This window comes from Oryx dammah, unplaced genomic scaffold, assembly GCF_014754425.2.
Source record: "Oryx dammah isolate SB20612 unplaced genomic scaffold, SCBI_Odam_1.1 HiC_scaffold_17, whole genome shotgun sequence".
NCBI lineage: Eukaryota > Metazoa > Chordata > Mammalia > Artiodactyla > Bovidae > Oryx > Oryx dammah.
In genome coordinates, this window is record NW_024070201.1 from 659075 (window position 1) to 669228 (window position 10154).

The window sequence follows — 10154 nt, forward strand, 5'->3', positions numbered from 1 at the left end:
TCTACTTTGGTGTCTGGTTAATGAATATTTTCAGATGAATGGAATAATAGTTCCACAAATATTTTCTTTATCCCCACTTCATTACTAGCACCAATTTTATCAACTTGCCTTTCTGAAATTTTGTGACAAAGTACGTCATTCGAAACAGATTTTGAATGACTTGTTCTGGTATCAGCATCCATCATTTTCTGGAAATCCAGTCAGATATAATCTTCAATGAAAGTTAAAATTTAAATAGGTTTACCTATTTTGTAAGCCATAATTTAATCAAGGAAGTTTTTAGATATATTACTTCTGTCCAGACTGGTCTTTTCCATCTTTGTGAAATGACCTCAAGAAAAGATTTTTATAGCTTTTCCCCTAGAGAACAGGTTTCTCTAAGTCTTGTTCCAGATGATGATTATTTTGATGGCATCTCTGGAGGTAAAGAATGTACTATCAAAGTTAGGATTATGGTTTCCCAAAGAACTTAATTAGTCCAAAATTATCCCTGGAGAGGCACCAATTGAATGACTCAATAATATGTATGATTTTTCAAATGTAGATAAGGTGTTTATGGACCTCTTCCCTCACCTCACATGATAGACTTTTATGAATTTAAACAGTAGACTCAAATCATAATCAAGTATGTATATGAAATTATTCTCCATCCTTCAGGAAAACCAAAGTTCAACACTGAAGAGAAGACACTAAAACTGGTTGAGAATCAAATAACTATAAATGTTATTTCACTATTTTACTTTCATTGGTATAAAATATATAGAGCAACATTTTTATGTAAATGAAAGTGAAAGTGTAGTCGCTCAGTTGTGTCCGCCTCTTTGTGACACCATGGACTGTAGCCTGCGAGGCTCCTCCCTCCATGGGATTCTCCAGGCAAGAGTATTGGAGTGGGTTGCCATTTCCTTCTCCAGGGGAGCTTCCCAACCCAGGGATTGAACCCACGTCTCCTGCATTCCAAGAAGACACTTTAACCTCTGAGCCACCAGGGAAATCCAGTTTTCTCTCCAATTAAAATGTTGATTTAACACTGGTGTTTAGGAAAAATCCTGATAACTATGAATATTTTGAGTCTCTCTTCACAGTTAAGAGTCAGAATTCTTTAGGTAATAGGACATTCATATTCATATTGAAAATCCAAATAGTTTGAAAGGTAATGTCTTTCTGAAATACTGAGATGAATTATATTTTCTGTAAACATGGAAAGAGTTGGTCACATGGTAAGAGTTAAAAGGAAAATGATAATGAATGTATCTGACTTTTTGTGTTCACAGAGCTGGCATCAGTTATGATGGGAAAAGGAGAAAGCATCAGAGCCCAGAACATGGATTGCATGATTGTTTTCTTATGCAGGTAAACTGGAACTGTACTTTACACAAGATTCTGCCTTAGGCTTTCCATTTCGCAAGAGTACATTGGTGGTGTGAGAATTCAGTCTTTTAAGAGTTTTCCTTTGTGATTTTCATAATCAACCATATTAGGAATCTTTTGTGATCACAAAAAATATATTAAGATTGATTCTATCTTGTAATACACTTTTTAGATATCTTCATGTTCTAATTCCCTGAAATAAAATTTCCTTCTATAACATAAAATTTTAATAGAAATTAATCTCAAGTGTTACTATTTGGGAACATTTTCATGGACAGATATTTATAAATTTGATATTAGATTCATTTACTGTATTCTCTAAACATTTTTTGTTAAACTTCAAAATTAAAAGATGATGTAGCCTCTGTAAATGTTGATTCAGTAACATTAAAGAAACCAAGGTAATATGGCAGGAAGCAAGCTACTACTGCATTTTATACTTTTCTGTTAACAGGTGAATTTCCACATCTGATTGTATGTTTGCTGGCCATTTAGATGTATTCTTCCTTTAAATATTTATATATTTTTATTTATAATCTTATTCATAAGTTGCTTATAGATATGTGTCTATTTTAGAAATTTACTTTATGTATACTCCCTAAAACAAATTATTTTTCAAGCAATTAATACTTTTTTCAGTTGATGTTATTAGATCCTTTCCTAAATCCAAAACAGAAATATCAAACTGTCAAATATATCAATTTGCAATTTCAGTGACTGGTTAGGAAGATTCTTCTACCTCTGGAATGGAGACAATCATATCTTTAATAAAGTGAATATAAAATAAAGAAAATCTTGCTTTACATTTTAACTAAAATTTTATTGTTTTTATTTTATATAAAATATTAACTATCTTTGCTATTTCATTAGTTTCCAGATGGAAAGCTAGTTGTGGCACCTATTTTATTTAATACTGTGTCCTTTTTCCCATGTATATAAATCTCAATTATTTTCCACTCTGTAAGATTTTTGAGATCAAGACAATGTTTTGATCAGCCTTATAATATCTGACAGGATTGCATCATAACAAACGTTAAGGGTCATTGTTTGAATGAATAAGCAATTTAACTTAAGACTTCAGAAATCCTCTAGTAATAACTGCATTTGAAGGTAATTTTCCCCCGAACTCTGAAATAAGAACTACAGAAGAACCTATGGAACAAAGGAATAATATAACTAAATTTGTCCTCTTGGGGCTCACTCAGAGTGTCCAGGGTCAGAGAACATTATTTGTTGTCTTCTTGCTCATCTACATGGCAACAATGATGGGCAATCTACTCATTGTCTTCACTGTGGTGTTCAATCTAACTCTGCATTTCCCTAAGTATTTCTTTCTTGGCTACTTATCATTTCTTGATGGTGTTTATTCTACAATAGTCACTCCAAACATGATTATAGACTTGCTGTGTGAAAAGAAAATCATTTCCTTCCAAGCTTGCATGATACAACTTTTTATAGGGCACTTATTTGGTGATGCTGATATAATACTCCGGGTGGTCGTGGCCTATGACAATTATATGGCAATCTCCAAACCCTTGCATTATTTGATAATCATGAATAAACAAGTTTGTATTCTGTTGCTGCTACTTACTTTGGTTGGTGGGTTTTTGCATGGGGTACTTCATCCTCTCTTTGTTTACAACCTTCCCTATTGTGACCCCAATGTCATTGCCCACTTCTTCTGATGTACCCCTTGATAAAACTTGCCTGCACTGACACCTACATTACTATCCTCACAGTGCTGGCCAGTGATGGGACAATCTCCGCAGTCATCTTTACACTCTTACTCATCTCCTATGGGATCATTCTGTGCTCCCTAAAAAATGTTAGTCAGGAAAGGAGGCACAAAGCCTTGTCCACCTATGGCTCCCACATTACTGTGGTGGTCCTCTTCTTTGTGCCCTGTACTTTTATGTGAGACCCCTCTGTACTTTCAGTTCAGCTCAGTTCAGTCGCTCAGTCGTGTCCAACTCTTTGTGATCCCATGAATTGCAGCACGCCAGGCCTCCGTGTCCATCACCAAATCCAGGAGTTCACTCAAACTCACGTCCATCGAGTCAAAGATGCCATTCAGCCATCTCATCCTCTGTCATCCCCTTTTCCTCCTGTCCCCAGTCCCTCCCAGCATCAGAGTCTTTTCCAATGAGTCAACTCTTCGCATGAGTTGGCCAAAGTACTGGAGCTTCAGCTTTAGCATCATTCCTTCCAAAGAACACCCAAGACTGATCTCCTTCAGAATGGACTGGTTGGATCTCCTTGCAGTCCAAGGGACTCTCAAGAGTCTTCTCCAGCACCACAGTTCAAAAGCATCAATTATTCGGTGCTCAGCTTTCTTCACAGTCCAACTCTCACTCTCACATCAATACACGACCACTGGAAAAACCATAGCCTTGACTAGATGGACTTTTGTTGGCAAAGTAATGTCTCTGCTTTTCAATATGCTATCTAGGTTGGTCATAACTTTTCTTCCAAGAAGTAAGCGTCTTTTAATTTCATAGCTGCAGTCACCATCTGCAGTAATTTTGGAGCCCCCAAAAATAAAGTCTGACACTGTTTCCACTGTTTCCCCATCTATTTCCCAGGAAGTGATGGACCGGAAGCCCTGATCTTCGTTTTCTGAATGTTGAGCTTTAAGCCAACTTTTTCACTCTCCTCTTTTACTTTCATTAAGAGGCTTTTTAGTTCTTTTCATTTTCTGCCATAAGGGTGGTGTCCTCTGCATATCTGAGGTTATTGATATTTCTCCCAGCAATCTTGATTTCAGCTTGTGTTTCTTCCAGCCCAGCGTTTCTCATGATGTACTCTGCATATAAGTTAAATAAGCAGGGTGACAATATACAGCTTTGACATACTCCTTTTTCTATTTGGACCCAGTCTGTTGTTCCATGTCTAGTTCTAACTGTTGCTTCCTGACCTTCGTACAAGTTTCTCAAGAGGCAGGTCAGGTGGTCTGGTATTTCCATCTCTTTCAGAATTTTCCACATTTCTTTGTGATCCACACAGTCAAAGGCTTTGGCATAGTCAATAAAGCAGAAATAGATGTTTTTTCTGGAACTCTTGCTTTTTCGATGATCCAGTGGATGTTGGCAATTTGATCTCTGGTTCCTCTGCCTTTTCTAAAAACAGCTTGAACGTCTGGAAGTTCACGGTCCACCTATTGCTGAAGCCTGTCTGGGAGAATTTGAGCATTATTTTACTAGCATGTGAGATGAATACAATTGTGCAGTAGTTTGAGCATTCTTTGGCATTGCCTTTCTTTCGGATTGGAATGAAAACTGACCTTTTCCAGTTCTGTGGCCACTGCTGAGTTTTCCAAATTTGCTGGCATATTGAGTGCAGCACTTTCACAGCATTATCTTCTAGGATTTGAAATAGCTCAACTGGAATTCCATCACTTCCACTAACTTTGTTAGTAGTGATGCTTTCTAAGGCCCACTTGACTTCACATTCCAGGATGTCTGGCTCTAGGTGAGTGATCATACCATCGTGATTATCTCAGTGATTATTGTTCTTGCCACCTCTTCTTAATATCTTCTTCTGTTAGGTCCATACTATTTCTGTCCTTTTTTGAGCCCATCTTTGCATGAAATAGTCCCTTGGTATCTTTAATTTTCTTTAAGCAATCTCTAGCCTTCCCATTCTGTTGTTTTCCTCTATTTCTTTGCATTGATAACTGAGGAAGTCTTTCTTATCTCTCCTTGCTGTTCTTTGGAACTCTGCATTCAGATGCTTATATCTTTCCTTTAGTCCTTTGCTTTTCACTTATCTTCTTTTCAGAAAGCCATTCTGTTTTTTTGCATTTCTTTTCCATGGGGATGGTCTTGATCCCTGTCTCCTGTGCAATGTCATGAACCTCCATCCATACTTCATCAGGCAGTCTATCAGATCTAGTACCTTAAATCTATTTCTCACTTCCACTGTATAATCAAAGGGGATTTGATTTAGGTCATACCTGAATGGTCTAGTGGTTTTCCCTACTTTCTTCAATTTAAGCCTGAATTTGGCAATAAGGGGTTCATGATCTGAGCCACAGTGGTCTCCCAGTCTTGTTTTTGCTGACTATACTTTGCTAAGTCACTTCAGTCGTGTCCGACTCTGTGTGACTCCATAGACGGCAGCCTACCTATTGATAAATACTTGACTGTGTTTTATACCATTATCACCCCTACGTTGAACCCTCTAATCTATACTCTGAGAAATGGTGAGGTGAAAAATGCCATGAAAAAGGTCTGGATCAGAAAAAGAAAGTGAACCAGCAGGGAAATATACTATCTATTTTCAAAGAAGAATTGCTCTTTCCAGGAAAGTCTTGTATGATTATTTAACTGTATTAAATTTCTACTCAGAATTAGTAACCTGGGCATTTCGAAAGTATTTACGATTTGGATACTTAACGATCAAAATATGAATTTTAAGAATTTCATCATTTAGTAATTCAAAGTATATATTTTGTTCTAAAAGTAATTTTAAGATTATCATAATTTCTTATGAAATAATGTATAGTATGGGGGTGTAACATTGTCTCTCCGGGGACTATAGATTTTTGGTCTCTGTGATAAGTTAAAGTGTAGCAAATACTGTACAATTAGACAGTGTAAGATTTTCTAATGTTTCTCAAATACCATAATATTTTTCAGAATTAATAGGACACATTACAGATTTTGAGAAATAATGTGAGTAATACGGCATTAAACCTTTTGTTCATTTCTCTCTACACAAAGATCACCAATCTTGATATCTGAAGCACGCATTTTCGTTTTGTTTATGTAATATTGCTTACATATATTATCTTTTAAATATCGCTTAGCATGTTATTATCAAAGTAGAATGACACTTCAGAGTTAAAAGTATTAATCATAAAAAGGCTAAATTTATAAAAATAATCTGAATGAGCAAGGTATATATACAGAAAAATAACCGTCTTAATTATTTTCCAGATTGGTTTATTATATCAAATGGAACAACTTTGTTTGGAATTATATTTTCATAAAGATGATCCATTAATCTTCCCAGATCATTTAGAATATCTGGTAATACCTCTGCTATTTTTTAGTATCCCCATCTCTTTTTTTGCTTGTAGTATTTCATAGCTTTCTACTGAGATCCAGGTTGTGCCTTCCATGTGTTAAGCTTAGCATAACTCATAATCCATTAGCTTCAGACATGAATTACAGAGCTCAATACCAGATATATTGGGTGATACAATTTTTAAGAAATACACCAATAATATATGTCATTCTTATTTCTTTTATTAATGAAATACAGGTTACTAAGAAATAAATAGGCTCAAATATATTGTTTTACTTAATTGAGACATCCTCCATAAAATCCTCTCTCTCTCTCAATCAAACTTGAAATAAAATAGTATGTGCTTCAAAATGATGAAAGTATGTGATCAAAGAAATATTATGCTGCCTCTCATAATTTGTCTGGATTCATACTGGGCTAAAGTTTTAGGGAAATGGGTTCTTCTCGCAGTAAATCACAGTATGAAGTGAAGTGAAGTGAAGTCCCTCAGTCGTGTCTAATTCTTTGTGATCCCATGGACTGTAGCCTATAAGAAACCTCATAACCTGATTTTTATCCCAGTTACATGGAGATTTCTTATATTATCTCAAAGTCTTCTCAAACAAAATTGTTGTTTAGTCGCTAAGTCATATCAGCTCTTTTGCAACCCCATGGACTCTAGCTTGCCAGGTTCTTCTGTCCATGAGACCAAGAATACTGGAGGAGGTTGCCATTTCATTCTCCAGGGGATCTTCTTGACTTAGAGATTCAATCTACATCTCTTGCATTGGCAGGCAGACTCATTACCACTGAGCCATCAGACAACTCCCTCAAACACAATACTATTCACAAAATAATACCAAGAATTTAAATTGATCAGAACTTAGGAAATAAGTTCTTTCCACTTTTGAATGTTGCTATATAAATCTGAATGTTTGTGTTAGTCTCCAAAATCTTGCTAACTCCTTTAAAATGTGGTGGTGGCATTTGTAGATAGGTTTCTTCAGGTAATGAAGGTAGAGTCCTCATGAATGTGATTAATACCTTTATAAACATACTTCAACTGTTTACTTGACCACCATATAAGGAAACAGCAACAAGATGGCTGTCTATCAAACAAGGAGGTAACCTTATCAGACATGGAAACTGCCGGTTCTTTAATCTTGGATTTATAAAATTTTAAAACTTCAAAAAAATAAATATTTATTTTTTAAACCATCCAGTCTATGATACTCTTTGATAACAGCCCAAAAGGACCAAGACAGAAATCTAATTTTCAAATTTGTGCAGTCATTTCAAGTGCTGAGATAGATTTGTTTGTTAATTTAATAAGTCCATGTTTATTGGTTTATGAGACTTCCCTGGTGGCTCAGATGGTAAAGCATCTGTCTACCATGTGGGAGACCTGGGTTTGATCCCTGGGTCAGTAAGTTCCCTGGAGAAGGAAAAGGTAACTCACTCCAGTACTCTTGCCTAGAAAATCCCATGGACAGAGGAGCCTGGTGTCCATGGGTTCGCAAAGAGTCGGACACGACTGAGCAAATTCACTTCACTTATTGGTTGGTAATCTCTTTGAAGTCAGGAAAAGTTATTTCATTGTCCTTTTGTTCTCTGTTTCTTGCACAATGTATACAGCATAGAATTCATTCTTCAGACCTGTCAATTACTTGAATTCTTAACCAATTAGAGTGAGAATTTTTACTGATAAATGTTGACTAGCTCTTTTTACATTATATATTTATTTATTTATTTATTTCAAATATTTACTTCATTATAACATTTATGTTATAAATATGATTTTTTAATATAAAATGGATAAATATTTTTTTTTACTTTGGGATTAGTTTTGTCATATAATTTTTCAAAAATTCCATACTCTTCCAATGATCTTATAACTTTTGACTTTTTAAAAAATAACCTTTTAAAACACTACACTTTTTCAAAACAACTTTTTTAATTTTGTTTTTGATAAGGAAATATTTTATCCCCAAAAGGAAAAAAAATCTGTGTACATAATTATTAAATTCAGTAATAATTTGAAAATTTCCACTTACTATGCTAGGTTTTACACCATCTGGAAGCTTCAATTCAGGGAATTTTTTTCTCCTCCTCTACATCTTTTTCCTCCTTTTCTAAACTTTAGAGTCATTTTTTAAAGTTTGAAAATTTTCTATAACATTATACTCAGGATATTATGACAATACATATTCATTTTGAGGAAAATTACATTTTAATATTTTGATTTCTCACTAAGAGTAAAACAAATATTGTGATGGATTGTTTTATGGCTCAATAAAATTTGGAATAATCTCCATAGGTGTCATGAATCTTGTTTTATGGTTTTCTTCTTTAAAAAGAGGACTCTGTTATTTACATTTGACTCATGATTTCAATGGCCCAGTCTGAAAGGGCTTTGTGTCTTTTGCTGGCATGAATTATACAGCACAATCCTCAAAGCTCAAGTGCCTGTGCAACAGATATTCATAGGCTTGGATTCTATAATGCAAATGTTAACCACACTCTCAGGTCTGTATCTAACTTCAAGCAAATCTCTATGACGACATGTAGGTATATATTCAATAATAGGTAGGTCTCTATTCAATTCGGAGAAGGCAATGTGAACCCACTCCGGTACTCTTGCCTGAAAAATTCCATGGACAGAGGAGCCTGGTAGGCTGCAGTCCATGGGGTCGCTAAGAGTCCGGCATGACTGAGGGACTTCACTTTCACTTTTCACTTTCATGCATTGGAGAAGGAAATGGCAACCTATTCCAGGGTTCTTGCCTGGAGAATCTCAGGGGTGGTGGAGCCTGGTGAGTTGCCATCTATGGGGTTGCGCAGAGTTGGACACGACTGAGGAAACTTAGCAGCAGCAGCAACAGCAGCAGTAGCAGCTCTATTCAACTGCATGTATACATCTATATGTGAACACATCAGTCTGTGTATGACCACATATGGATCAGTGTCAGATACCAATATGTATGTTTTTGCATATGTACAGTCACATTTATTTGATATGATCACACACAGGCCTGTGTCTGTTCATCAGTTCAGTTCAGTTCAGTCACTCAGTCGTGTCCAACTCTTTGAGACCCCATGAATCACAGCACGCCAGGCCTCCCTGTACATCACCAACCCCCGGAGTTCACTCAGATTCACGTCCATCGAGTCTGTGATGCCATCCAGCCATCCCATCCTCGGTCGTCCCCTTCTCCTACTGCCCCCAATCCCTCCCAGCATCAGAGTCTTTTCCAATGAGTCAACTCTTCGCATGAGGTGGCCAAAGTACTGGAGTTTCAGCTTCAGCATCATTCCCTCCAAAGAAATCCCAGGGTTGATCTCCTTCAGAATGGACTGGTTGGATCTCCTTGCAGTCCAAGGGACTCTCAAGAGTCTTCAGGGCTATATCTTGTCATACACTGGTCTGTATCTCACCATACAGAAATTTAGGCATTATTTGACTGAAAAATACTTCTGTTCCGTGTGACATAGACTGAAGTCATTCTCTGGTATTTCATTGATTGCTTGATGTTTAAGAGAACACCAAGATGATTTCAATTACATAAATGGTGCTTTGATACCAAAGGATATAATATCAGCTATTCTGGGCCACTTTCCCCTCTGTGTAGATATAAGAAAATGTAGACAATCTGTGTTCAGTGAAGTTGTCAGCTTTGCAAACTGTCAGCCCAGGGCTCCCAGAGGGAGGAGGCAAATGCTATCAAGTCTTTAAGTTTCATTCTATCATGACATTAGCTTGAAGTCCAGGATCTCAA

General features: G+C 36.3%; 1 pseudogene; it reads left to right on the forward strand.

Annotated features, from left to right (window-relative positions):
• Window positions 1–2525: 2525 nt before the first annotated feature.
• LOC120876118 lies at window positions 2526–5622 on the forward strand (annotated as a pseudogene).
• Window positions 5623–10154: the final 4532 nt, after the last annotated feature.